We start from the raw sequence: 10,959 nt of genomic DNA, 5'->3' as shown, positions 1-10,959 counted from the left end.
AGAGAGATGACCCTTCGGAAGGGAGCGACTCAGAAGGCTGGGGCTGACATATGTTACTCAGCTTGACGAGCCGAGTCCGTAGATACCCAATTTGGGGACTTTTGACAAAATTTTTCGTCGCAGCAAGCGGGCCTCGGACACGTTTAACGAGGCATCCCTTCCGACGGGAGCGACTTCGAAGCCTGGGGCTGACATATGTTACTCAGCTTGACGAGCCGAGTCCGTAGACACCCAATTTGTGGACTTTTGAGAAAATTTTTCGGAAATTATTAAAACACAGAATTTAACCGTGTCTCCCGGCAGCATATGAGAGATGACCCTTCGGAAGGAGCGACTCAGAAGGCTGGGGCTGACATATGTTACTCAGCGTGACGAGCCGAGTCCGTAGACACCCAATTTGTGGACTTTCGAGAAAATTTTTCGGAAATTATTAAAACACAGAATTTAACCGTGTCTCCCGGCAGCATATGAGAGATGACCCTTCGGAAGGGAGCGACTCAGAAGGCTGGGGCTGACATATGTTACTCAGCGTGACGAGCCGAGTCCGTAGACACCCAATTTGTGGACTTTGGACAAACTTTTCCGTTGCGACATTCACACTAGTCTTAATGGTGTGGCACCTGAGCATATGAGAGATGACCCTTCGGAAGGGAGCGACTCAGAAGGCTGGGGCTGACATATGTTACTCAGCTTGACGAGCCGAGTCCGTAGATACCCAATTTGGGGACTTTTGACAAAATTTTTCGTCGCAGCAAGCGGGCCTCGGACACGTTTAACGAGGCATCCCTTCCGACGGGAGCGACTTCGAAGCCTGGGGCTGACATATGTTACTCAGCGTGACGAGCCGAGTCCGTAGACACCAAAATTGTGGACTTTGGACAAACTTTTCCGTTGCGACATTCACACTAGTCTTAATGGTGTGGCACCTCAGCATATGAGAGATGACCCTTCGGAAGGGAGCGACTCAGAAGGCTGGGGCTGACATATGTTACTCAGCGTGACGAGCCGAGTCCGTAGACACCAAACTTGTGGACTTTGGACAAACTTTTCCGTTGCGACATTCACACTAGTCTTAATGGTGTGGCACCTCAGCATATGAGAGATGACCCTTCGGAAGGGAGCGACTCAGAAGGCTGGGGCTGACATATGTTACTCAGCTTGACGAGCCGAGTCCGTAGATACCCAATTTGGGGACTTTTGACAAAATTTTTCGTCGCAGCAAGCGGGCCTCGGACACGTTTAACGAGGCATCCCTTCCGACGGGAGCGACTTCGAAGCCTGGGGCTGACATATGTTACTCAGCGTGACGAGCCGAGTCCGTAGATACCAAATTTGTGGACTTTCGAGAAAATTTTTCGGAAATTATTAAAACACAGAATTTAACCGTGTCTCCCGGCAGCATATGAGAGACCTCCCATGGCGGCCATTCGGAAGGGAGCGACTCAGAAGGCTGGGGCTGACATATGTTACTCAGCGTGACGAGCCGAGTCCGTAGACACCAAACTTGTGGACTTTGGACAAACTTTTCCGTTGCGACATTCACACTAGTCTTAATGGTGTGGCACCTCAGCATATGAGAGATGACCCTTCGGAGGGAGCGACTCAGAAGGCTGGGGCTGACATATGTTACTCAGCGTGACGAGCCGAGTCCGTAGACACCAAACTTGTGGACTTTGGACAAACTTTTCCGTTGCGACATTCACACTAGTCTTAATGGTGTGGCACCTCAGCATATGAGAGATGACCCTTCGGAAGGGAGCGACTCAGAAGGCTGGGGCTGACATATGTTACTCAGCGTGACGAGCCGAGTCCGTAGACACCAAACTTGTGGACTTTGGACAAACTTTTCCGTTGCGACATTCACACTAGTCTTAATGGTGTGGCACCTGAGCATATGAGAGATGACCCTTCGGAAGGGAGCGACTCAGAAGGCTTGGGCTGACATATGTTACTCAGCTTGACGAGCCGAGTCCGTAGACACCCAATTTGTGGACTTTTGACAAAATTTTTCGTCGCAGCAAGCGGGCCTCGGACACGTTTAACGAGGCATCCCTTCCGACGGGAGCGACTTCGAAGCCTGGGGCTGACATATGTTACTCAGCGTGACGAGCCGAGTCCGTAGATACCAAATTTGTGGACTTTCGAGAAAATTTTTCGGAAATTATTAAAACACAGAATTTAACCGTGTCTCCCGGCAGCATATGAGAGACCTCCCATGGCGGCCATTCGGAAGGGAGCGACTCAGAAGGCTGGGGCTGACATATGTTACTCAGCGTGACGAGCCGAGTCCGTAGACACCAAACTTGTGGACTTTGGACAAACTTTTCCGTTGCGACATTCACACTAGTCTTAATGGTGTGGCACCTCAGCATATGAGAGATGACCCTTCGGAAGGGAGCGACTCAGAAGGCTGGGGCTGACATATGTTACTCAGCTTGACGAGCCGAGTCCGTAGACACCCAATTTGTGGACTTTTGACAAAATTTTTCGTCGCAGCAAGCGGGCCTCGGACACGTTTAACGAGGCATCCCTTCCGACGGGAGCGACTTCGAAGCCTGGGGCTGACATATGTTACTCAGCGTGACGAGCCGAGTCCGTAGATACCAAATTTGTGGACTTTCGAGAAAATTTTTCGGAAATTATTAAAACACAGAATTTAACCGTGTCTCCGGCAGCATATGAGAGACCTCCCATGGCGGCCATTCGGAAGGGAGCGACTCAGAAGGCTGGGGCTGACATATGTTACTCAGCGTGACGAGCCGAGTCCGTAGACACCAAACTTGTGGACTTTGGACAAACTTTTCCGTTGCGACATTCACACTAGTCTTAATGGTGTGGCACCTCAGCATATGAGAGATGACCCTTCGGAATGGAGCGACTCAGAAGGCTGGGGCTGACATATGTTACTCAGCTTGACGAGCCGAGTCCGTAGATACCCAATTTGTGGACTTTTGACAAAATTTTTCGTCGCAGCAAGCGGGCCTCGGACACGTTTAACGAGGCATCCCTTCCGACGGGAGCGACTTCGAAGCCTGGGGCTGACATATGTTACTCAGCGTGACGAGCCGAGTCCGTAGATACCAAATTTGTGGACTTTCGAGAAAATTTTTCGGAAATTATTAAAACACAGAATTTAACCGTGTCTCCCGGCAGCATATGAGAGACCTCCCATGGCGGCCATTCGGAAGGGAGCGACTCAGAAGGCTGGGGCTGACATATGTTACTCAGCGTGACGAGCCGAGTCCGTAGACACCAAACTTGTGGACTTTGGACAAACTTTTCCGTTGCGACATTCACACTAGTCTTAATGGTGTGGCACCTCAGCATGTGAGAGATGACCCTTCGGAAGGGAGCGACTCAGAAGGCTGGGGCTGACATATGTTACTCAGCGTGACGAGCTGAGTCCGTAGACACCAAACTTGTGGACTTTGGACAAACTTTTCCGTTGCGACATTCACACTAGTCTTAATGGTGTGGCACCTCAGCATATGAGAGATGACCCTTCGGAAGGGAGCGACTCAGAAGGCTGGGGCTGACATATGTTACTCAGCGTGACGAGCCGAGTCCGTAGACACCAAACTTGTGGACTTTGGACAAACTTTTCCGTTGCGACATTCACACTAGTCTTAATGGTGTGGCACCTGAGCATATGAGAGATGACCCTTCGGAAGGGAGCGACTCAGAAGGCTTGGGCTGACATATGTTACTCAGCTTGACGAGCCGAGTCCGCAGACACCCAATTTGTGGACTTTTGACAAAATTTTTCGTCGCAGCAAGCGGGCCTCGGACACGTTTAACGAGGCATCCCTTCCGACGGGAGCGACTTCGAAGCCTGGGGCTGACATATGTTACTCAGCGTGACGAGCCGAGTCCGTAGATACCAAATTTGTGGACTTTCGAGAAAATTTTTCGGAAATTATTAAAACACAGAATTTAACCGTGTCTCCCGGCAGCATATGAGAGACCTCCCATGGCGGCCATTCGGAAGGGAGCGACTCAGAAGGCTGGGGCTGACATATGTTACTCAGCGTGACGAGCCGAGTCCGTAGACACCAAACTTGTGGACTTTGGACAAACTTTTCCGTTGCGACATTCACACTAGTCTTAATGGTGTGGCACCTCAGCATATGAGAGATGACCCTTCGGAAGGGAGCGACTCAGAAGGCTGGGGCTGACATATGTTACTCAGCGTGACGAGCCGAGTCCGTAGACACCAAACTTGTGGACTTTGGACAAACTTTTCCGTTGCGACATTCACACTAGTCTTAATGGTGTGGCACCTCAGCATATGAGAGATGACCCTTCGGAAGGGAGCGACTCAGAAGGCTGGGGCTGACATATGTTACTCAGCTTGACGAGCCGAGTCCGTAGATACCCAATTTGGGGACTTTTGACAAAATTTTTCGTCGCAGCAAGCGGGCCTCGGACACGTTTAACGAGGCATCCCTTCCGACGGGAGCGACTTCGAAGCCTGGGGCTGACATATGTTACTCAGCGTGACGAGCCGAGTCCGTAGACACCAAACTTGTGGACTTTGGACAAACTTTTCCGTTGCGACATTCACACTAGTCTTAATGGTGTGGCACCTCAGCATATGAGAGATGACCCTTCGGAAGGGAGCGACTCAGAAGGCTGGGGCTGACATATGTTACTCAGCGTGACGAGCCGAGTCCGTAGACACCAAACTTGTGGACTTTGGACAAACTTTTCCGTTGCGACATTCACACTAGTCTTAATGGTGTGGCACCTCAGCATATGAGAGATGACCCTTCGGAAGGGAGCGACTCAGAAGGCTGGGGCTGACATATGTTACTCAGCGTGACGAGCCGAGTCCGTAGACACCAAACTTGTGGACTTTGGACAAACTTTTCCGTTGCGACATTCACACTAGTCTTAATGGTGTGGCACCTGAGCATATGAGAGATGACCCTTCGGAAGGGAGCGACTCAAAAGGCTTGGGCTGACATATGTTACTCAGCTTGACGAGCCGAGTCCGTAGACACCCAATTTTTGGACTTTTGACAAAATTTTTCGTCGCAGCAAGCGGGCCTCGGACACGTTTAACGAGGCATCCCTTCTGACGGGAGCGACTTCGAAGCCTGGGGCTGACATATGTTACTCAGCGTGACGAGCCGAGTCCGTAGATACCAAATTTGTGGACTTTCGAGAAAATTTTTCGGAAATTATTAAAACACAGAATTTAACCGTGTCTCCCGGCAGCATATGAGAGACCTCCCATGGCGGCCATTCGGAAGGGAGCGACTCAGAAGGCTGGGGCTGACATATGTTACTCAGCGTGACGAGCCGAGTCCGTAGACACCAAACTTGTGGACTTTGGACAAACTTTTCCGTTGCGACATTCACACTAGTCTTAATGGTGTGGCACCTCAGCATATGAGAGATGACCCTTCGGAAGGGAGCGACTCAGAAGGCTGGGGCTGACATATGTTACTCAGCTTGACGAGCCGAGTCCGTAGATACCCAATTTGGGGACTTTTGACAAAATTTTTCGTCGCAGCAAGCGGGCCTCGGACACGTTTAACGAGGCATCCCTTCCGACGGGAGCGACTTCGAAGCCTGGGGCTGACATATGTTACTCAGCGTGACGAGCCGAGTCCGTAGACACCAAACTTGTGGACTTTGGACAAACTTTTCCGTTGCGACATTCACACTAGTCTTAATGGTGTGGCACCTCAGCATATGAGAGATGACCCTTCGGAAGGGAGCGACTCAGAAGGCTGGGGCTGACATATGTTACTCAGCGTGACGAGCCGAGTCCGTAGACACCAAACTTGTGGACTTTGGACAAACTTTTCCGTTGCGACATTCACACTAGTCTTAATGGTGTGGCACCTGAGCATATGAGAGATGACCCTTCGGAAGGGAGCGACTCAGAAGGCTTGGGCTGACATATGTTACTCAGCTTGACGAGCCGAGTCCGTAGACACCCAATTTTTGGACTTTTGACAAAATTTTTCGTCGCAGCAAGCGGGCCTCGGACACGTTTAACGAGGCATCCCTTCTGACGGGAGCGACTTCGAAGCCTGGGGCTGACATATGTTACTCAGCGTGACGAGCCGAGTCCGTAGATACCAAATTTGTGGACTTTCGAGAAAATTTTTCGGAAATTATTAAAACACAGAATTTAACCGTGTCTCCCGGCAGCATATGAGAGACCTCCCATGGCGGCCATTCGGAAGGGAGCGACTCAGAAGGCTGGGGCTGACATATGTTACTCAGCGTGACGAGCCGAGTCCGTAGACACCAAACTTGTGGACTTTGGACAAACTTTTCCGTTGCGACATTCACACTAGTCTTAATGGTGTGGCACCTGAGCATATGAGAGATGACCCTTCGGAAGGGAGCGACTCAGAAGGCTTGGGCTGACATATGTTACTCAGCTTGACGAGCCGAGTCCGTAGACACCCAATTTTTGGACTTTTGACAAAATTTTTCGTCGCAGCAAGCGGGCCTCGGACACGTTTAACGAGGCATCCCTTCTGACGGGAGCGACTTCGAAGCCTGGGGCTGACATATGTTACTCAGCGTGACGAGCCGAGTCCGTAGATACCAAATTTGTGGACTTTCGAGAAAATTTTTCGGAAATTATTAAAACACAGAATTTAACCGTGTCTCCCGGCAGCATATGAGAGACCTCCCATGGCGGCCATTCGGAAGGGAGCGACTCAGAAGGCTGGGGCTGACATATGTTACTCAGCGTGACGAGCCGAGTCCGTAGACACCAAACTTGTGGACTTTGGACAAACTTTTCCGTTGCGACATTCACACTAGTCTTAATGGTGTGGCACCTCAGCATATGAGAGATGACCCTTCGGAAGGGAGCGACTCAGAAGGCTGGGGCTGACATATGTTACTCAGCGTGACGAGCCGAGTCCGTAGACACCAAACTTGTGGACTTTGGACAAACTTTTCCGTTGCGACATTCACACTAGTCTTAATGGTGTGGCACCTCAGCATATGAGAGATGACCCTTCGGAAGGGAGCGACTCAGAAGGCTGGGGCTGACATATGTTACTCAGCTTGACGAGCCGAGTCCGTAGATACCCAATTTGGGGACTTTTGACAAAATTTTTCGTCGCAGCAAGCGGGCCTCGGACACGTTTAACGAGGCATCCCTTCCGACGGGAGCGACTTCGAAGCCTGGGGCTGACATATGTTACTCAGCGTGACGAGCCGAGTCCGTAGACACCAAACTTGTGGACTTTGGACAAACTTTTCCGTTGCGACATTCACACTAGTCTTAATGGTGTGGCACCTCAGCATATGAGAGATGACCCTTCGGAAGGGAGCGACTCAGAAGGCTGGGGCTGACATATGTTACTCAGCGTGACGAGCCGAGTCCGTAGACACCAAACTTGTGGACTTTGGACAAACTTTTCCGTTGCGACATTCACACTAGTCTTAATGGTGTGGCACCTCAGCATATGAGAGATGACCCTTCGGAAGGGAGCGACTCAGAAGGCTGGGGCTGACATATGTTACTCAGCGTGACGAGCCGAGTCCGTAGACACCAAACTTGTGGACTTTGGACAAACTTTTCCGTTGCGACATTCACACTAGTCTTAATGGTGTGGCACCTGAGCATATGAGAGATGACCCTTCGGAAGGGAGCGACTCAGAAGGCTTGGGCTGACATATGTTACTCAGCTTGACGAGCCGAGTCCGTAGACACCCAATTTGTGGACTTTTGACAAAATTTTTCGTCGCAGCAAGCGGGCCTCGGACACGTTTAACGAGGCATCCCTTCCGACGGGAGCGACTTCGAAGCCTGGGGCTGACATATGTTACTCAGCGTGACGAGCCGAGTCCGTAGATACCAAATTTGTGGACTTTCGAGAAAATTTTTCGGAAATTATTAAAACACAGAATTTAACCGTGTCTCCCGGCAGCATATGAGAGACCTCCCATGGCGGCCATTCGGAAGGGAGCGACTCAGAAGGCTGGGGCTGACATATGTTACTCAGCGTGACGAGCCGAGTCCGTAGACACCAAACTTGTGGACTTTGGACAAACTTTTCCGTTGCGACATTCACACTAGTCTTAATGGTGTGGCACCTCAGCATATGAGAGATGACCCTTCGGAAGGGAGCGACTCAGAAGGCTGGGGCTGACATATGTTACTCAGCGTGACGAGCCGAGTCCGTAGACACCAAACTTGTGGACTTTGGACAAACTTTTCCGTTGCGACATTCACACTAGTCTTAATGGTGTGGCACCTGAGCATATGAGAGATGACCCTTCGGAAGGGAGCGACTCAGAAGGCTTGGGCTGACATATGTTACTCAGCTTGACGAGCCGAGTCCGTAGACACCCAATTTGTGGACTTTTGACAAAATTTTTCGTCGCAGCAAGCGGGCCTCGGACACGTTTAACGAGGCATCCCTTCCGACGGGAGCGACTTCGAAGCCTGGGGCTGACATATGTTACTCAGCGTGACGAGCCGAGTCCGTAGACACCAAACTTGTGGACTTTGGACAAACTTTTCCGTTGCGACATTCACACTAGTCTTAATGGTGTGGCACCTCAGCATATGAGAGATGACCCTTCGGAAGGGAGCGACTCAGAAGGCTGGGGCTGACATATGTTACTCAGCGTGACGAGCCGAGTCCGTAGACACCAAACTTGTGGACTTTGGACAAACTTTTCCGTTGCGACATTCACACTAGTCTTAATGGTGTGGCACCTCAGCATATGAGAGATGACCCTTCGGAAGGGAGCGACTCAGAAGCTGGGGCTGACATATGTTACTCAGCGTGACGAGCCGAGTCCGTAGACACCAAACTTGTGGACTTTGGACAAACTTTTCCGTTGCGACATTCACACTAGTCTTAATGGTGTGGCACCTGAGCATATGAGAGATGACCCTTCGGAAGGGAGCGACTCAGAAGGCTTGGGCTGACATATGTTACTCAGCTTGACGAGCCGAGTCCGTAGACACCCAATTTGTGGACTTTTGACAAAATTTTTCGTCGCAGCAAGCGGGCCTCGGACACGTTTAACGAGGCATCCCTTCCGACGGGAGCGACTTCGAAGCCTGGGGCTGACATATGTTACTCAGCGTGACGAGCCGAGTCCGTAGATACCAAATTTGTGGACTTTCGAGAAAATTTTTCGGAAATTATTAAAACACAGAATTTAACCGTGTCTCCCGGCAGCATATGAGAGACCTCCCATGGCGGTTAGGGTTAGGGTTAGGGTTAGGGTTAGGGTTGGGGTTGGGGTTGGGGTTGGGGTTGGGGTTGGGGTTAGGGTTAGGGTTAGGGTTAGGATTAGAAAATAAAGGATTGCGCCACCGCGAAGCGGTGGTGCAATCTGTGCACACTCCATCCAGTCCCATGTAGTCCACCTCTTATCTCTCATTAAGTCCCTGTGGGAATCTAGTGCCCAATTTGCTGATCCAGGTCCTCTCTGTCCTCTGTCTCTGGGCTGTTGTCCAATTTGGGTTACACTGGAGGACAGAGGCCTGTACTGAGTGCCAGCCATGTTCTATGAAATGTTTAACCAGCTGAGTGTGGATGTCTTTCCTTTTCAAAATATTGTATCTATGTTGTGTGAATCTAATTCGGATTGTGTTTCCCGTCTCACCAACATATTGTAACCCACATTGTTTACAAATTATAATATATACACAATTTTTGGATGAAATATTTCCCTCATTCTCTATTTTATATACATTTTTATTCTGTTTGTTAGACACCCATACTTGCTGTTTAAAGAATTCAGTATTACCCTTTAATTTAGACTCAATTAATGGTTTAATTTTGGCTTTCACCAGGTAATCCTTTAAATTTTTGTTTTTTCTGAATGCAGCAATGATCCTGTGGCTGCAGAGGAGCTCCCTTCCTCTCATGGAGTCTTCAAAGTTGTTCCTGATCTCTCTGACCAGCTTCACCGTGGATGCAGAGTAAGTGACAATAAAAGGAATCATAGGGGACACAATATGGGGCTTAATTTGGAGGAACTTTTTGAAGGAGTTTCTTAGGAAGGTCCTGGAGTACCCCCTGCGGGCCAGAGCAGAGAAGAGCACCCCAGTGGCCTGTTTAAAATCCTCATTTTGGGTGCAGATCCTATGGAAGCGTAATAATTGAGATTTGATTAGACCTGCAAAAGTGTGTTTGGGGTGAAAGCTGGTCTTATGGAGCAAAGCATGCGTATCCGTCTCTTTAAAGAAAACCTTGATATCCAGTCTATTGGTTTCATTAAATTTGGGTCCTTTAAATGTTGTTGTGTCCAGGAAGTCGATCGAATTATGATTTAAAGTGTATTTTAATTTAATAGACGGATTAAAATTATTAAGAGTGTTCAGGAAAAACTTAAAATCATCCTCTGAATGTGTCCATACTCCCCAGATGTCGTCTAAATATCTATAATAATGAATGGGTCTTTTTTCACACTGTTGTAGGGCCTTTGTTTCCCAGTCAGCCATAAAAATATTGGCATATGCGGGCGCAAATTTCTTGCCCATTGCTGTGCCCTTAATTTGCAAAAAATACTCACCATTGAATTCAAAATCATTTTTTGTTAAATTGATCTCTAATAATTGTAATAATTCTTTATCCGGTCTTTTTTTATCATAATGTTTAGAAAAAATGTTCTTCACTGATTGAATGCCCTCTCTTATGTCTATATTTGTATAAAGACTATCAATATCGATAGTAAACAGGATCGAATCTGCCGGAATATGTAACTTTTTAATCTTATCTATAAAATCATATGTGTCTTTAATATAGCTGGTGTGTTTAGTGGACAGGGGATTCAGATAAAAGTCCAGGAACTCTGCTGTCCTGTAGGTCTCACTGCTACAATCAGACACTATAGGTCTACCAGGGGGGATTTCAAACGGCTTGCTCCACTTAGCAGGGTCCTTATGTATTTTAGGCAACATGTAAAAACGTCTAGGTCTGGGTTCTGAATCACCGATCAAGTATTTCTTTTGCT

Source organism: Seriola aureovittata, chromosome 4 (assembly GCF_021018895.1).
Source record: "Seriola aureovittata isolate HTS-2021-v1 ecotype China chromosome 4, ASM2101889v1, whole genome shotgun sequence".
NCBI classification, from domain to species: Eukaryota; Metazoa; Chordata; class Actinopteri; order Carangiformes; family Carangidae; genus Seriola; species Seriola aureovittata.
The sequence above is the reverse complement of the archived record's forward strand: the minus strand, read 5'-3'. Positions refer to the sequence as shown.